Source organism: Mus musculus, chromosome 1 (assembly GCF_000001635.26).
Source record: "Mus musculus strain C57BL/6J chromosome 1, GRCm38.p6 C57BL/6J".
Classification (NCBI taxonomy): domain Eukaryota; kingdom Metazoa; phylum Chordata; class Mammalia; order Rodentia; family Muridae; genus Mus; species Mus musculus.
The window spans coordinates 63,362,486-63,365,837 of NC_000067.6; the positions used below are offsets into that span (position 1 = coordinate 63,362,486).

At 42.8% G+C, this 3,352-nt stretch overlaps 1 pseudogene; it reads right to left on the bottom strand.

The window, feature by feature from the left end:
* On the bottom strand, positions 1,939-3,002 carry Gm11605 (predicted gene 11605; annotated as a pseudogene).

Genomic DNA, 3,352 nt, shown 5'->3' on the forward strand with positions numbered 1-3,352 from the left:
CCCAGAAGTTAGGGTCCCATATCACATTGTAGTTCAATTTTTAACTTTTTGAGAAGCTGCCCATTCTGTTTTCTAGAATGGATTCTCTTACTAATGTAAAACAAAGAGAGTGCAAGAATTCTCTTTTGTCCACATTTTACCTGTGTCTGCTGTTTCTTGTGGTTTTGATAGTAGCTGCTCTTTCTAAATGGCATCTCATTTTGGTGTTGCTTTCATTTCCTTGAAAATTCATGATATTGATCATTTTTAATATATCTATGGGCAGTTGTATGTCTAAGGACACGCTATCTTGAAATCAAACTGTACAGGACAAAATCTCTACTTTAGTCTTGTTACCCAGAACTTAATTTAAATCATCTCTTTTTAATATTCTGAACAAATCCCAGTTTGAATCTGGTGGAAACTCTAGAATGCCCACTGATTTCTACAGGTTGTTAAGAAGGGGCATGAAGAAGATGTCCACTGTTAGTCGCCTTATTCCTGTGCCTGTATCCTTGGTTATCCTTGCTCTGAACACAGCTACTCATTCTTTATCCTTATATTCACACGGCTCCAGTCTTGGAGTCAATTCCTGTCTTTTTCCCTTACATAATTTCTAACTTTATTTGTGTGTGACAAAACCTAAATTTGAACTGGGATATATAAAGTAGATATGTTGTCACCTAGAGAATGCTCCTCACGCTTTGGCTACCTAGGGACCTTTTCCTTTTCTTTTTGAGACAGAATTTCACTATGTAGCCAGGCTGACTTTTAACTCATACGCGTAGCGCAGGCTTGGTTTGAACTCCTTGTTCAGTTTCCTGAGATCACAGGTATGCACCATTATATCTGGCTCTTCTTAATTTTCTCAAAAATTATTGAAAACTTATACTACAACCCCCTTTGTTCATATGGGTGAAATGTATGTATATAAATTATACTGAAATTTAAAATGATTTTTTATTAGCTCAATTAAACGTAGCAGTAACAACCTCATATGTTAAAATAAATGATACATTTTGATGAAATGTAGTTATACTTAAGAAAAGAAAAAAAAATCAGTGAGGAGAATGGCATTGTTTCACAGTTGATTCCCTGATTTTCTGCATTGAACCTTTTGCAATATGTGGATTTGGTTGCATTATAAAGAAAGTTTGGCTTCACAAAGCTATACATTTGAATGAACAAGGTGTGTTTTAATAGCCTTTCCAAGCCATTGTGGATTTTGTTCTTTGAAATGACACAAAACACTCAACAAATGTAATTACAGCCTGTATTATAATACTGTATAGATGATATTTTTATTCTTTGTATTTCAATGTCTTTTCTTGTTGTGATAAAAATATTCTGACAAGAGCAACCGTTCCTCTGCTTAACACATTGGTTTATCTTTAAATTCAACTTTTCCCAAATTCTCAGGATAGGAGTGGAAAGAAACCAGATTTTTTTTTTTGAAATATCATATGAATGACCCATATTCAAGTCCCTGATAGGTTCTTTGTTCTCTTCTGGAACTTCATGATCTGTGTCCACTGTTTATTTCTTCAATATTCTTGTCCTCCATGTACCCACCAGAATGGTCCAGTAAGCTCTGCTTCCAGTATGCTAGGACTTTTCTAGCCCGAAGTTACAGACTCTTCTACATTCTGGCCATAAAGCCATTCAAAAGCCTAAGGTTTACATGGTCAGACTTATCATAGTGAAGGTGCTATTTCTCTGTATCATTTCAAAAAGGATTTGTTGACTTATCAGTGTATATCCCCGTGTGTGTGTGTGTGTGTGTGCATGCTCACACTTACTTATGTGTGTACCTGGGGGTGGTGGTCAGAAGAAAGTTCCCCTGCCTGCCTAGAGCTGGGATTACATATGTGTGTCACCATGCTTTTTTCCCTTTAGTTGGGTTCTGGGGATTGAACTCAGGTCCTGATTCTTTTTTTTTTTTTGGGGGGGGGGTGCTGGTAATCAAATCATGTGTTTATTGAGTGCCTGTTATTTGCTAAATATTGTTCAGGTACTTGGGACACAGCAGAGAATAAAACAAGGAGCCCTGCCCTCTTGGAGCGTACAGTCTATCACCTGCGCACTGCTGTGACCTTGGGCAAGTCACTGCACCCCTCTGCCCGACAGACAGAGCTGGGTGTGGTGCAGATGCTGACCAGGACAGGGCCCTGACCCACCACCCCAGACAGCAGAGAGGGCTGCAGGTTGCTCTTTAATAATCACGTACACTGGGGAGAGGGAGAGGAAGCGAGTTATACGAGCTGCCGCTGCTGCTGCTTGGTGGCGGCCTTGTTGGCCAGGTCCTTGGCCTTCTCTGTAGCTGCCAGTGCGGTCTCCTTTGCTTTCTCTTTGGCCTCTTTGGCTGTCTCAACAAGGGTTTTGGAAGGGGCCTCACCTTGTAGCTTGGCCAGGATGTATTCAAAGCCCTTCATTGTCTTGGTCACATTGCTTTTGAACCGAGCAAGACCAAATTCCTGGCTGGACAGCTCTGGAGACGCCAAATAAGCTAGAGGCTTCCCGACGGATTTCGGTCCAGCCGCTATTGTCAGAGTTCACACAGTAAATGCATCGTTCCTCCACCACCATCAGCTGGGCATGGTTGATGTTCCAGGTGAAGGTGGTCATGGTCTGATTCTGGGGGTCCACAATAGAGTCCTCCAGGATGTACACAGAGTGAGCAACATTGGCAGGAAACAGTCACTCTGCCCAACGTGGCATCCTGTTGGTCTTGGTCAGGAGTCTCCGGGACAGTAGCTTCTGGTCAGGGGTCACCTCCCGGTGCACTATGTCTTCTGTTAAGACATGTTTGCTATAGGGATTCGGGTACCGTTGCCAGAAGGCAGCGAACAATTGGTCCCAGGAACTTCGGAGCACGCTCTGGCCCAGGAAATACTTTACCATCGTCCCAACCCGGGCGGGCTCAGCACCCGTGCAGCATCCGAGGGTGGGGGGAACATGGCTAGGCGGACGCCAGCCAGGCTCGCAGCTCAATCACCGAGGCGCTGCACCCAGATCCCTACCGCCGCCATCAGGGGTTATAAGAGGTCCTGATTCTCTGCCATTCGGTATTCCTCAGGTGAGAATTCTTTGTTCAGTTCTGAGTCCCGTTTTTTAATGGGGTTATTTGATTTTCTGAAGTCCACCTTCTTGAGTTCTTTATATATGTTGGATATTAGTCCCCTATCTGATTTAGGATAGGTAAAGATCCTTTCCCAATCTGTTGGTGGTCTTTTTGTCTTATTGACGGTGTCTTTTGCCTTGCAGAAGCTTTAGAGTTTCATGAGGTCCCATTTGTCAATTCTCGATCTTACAGCACAAGCCATTACTGTTCTATTCAGGAATTTTTCCCCTGTGCCCATATCTTCAAGGCTTT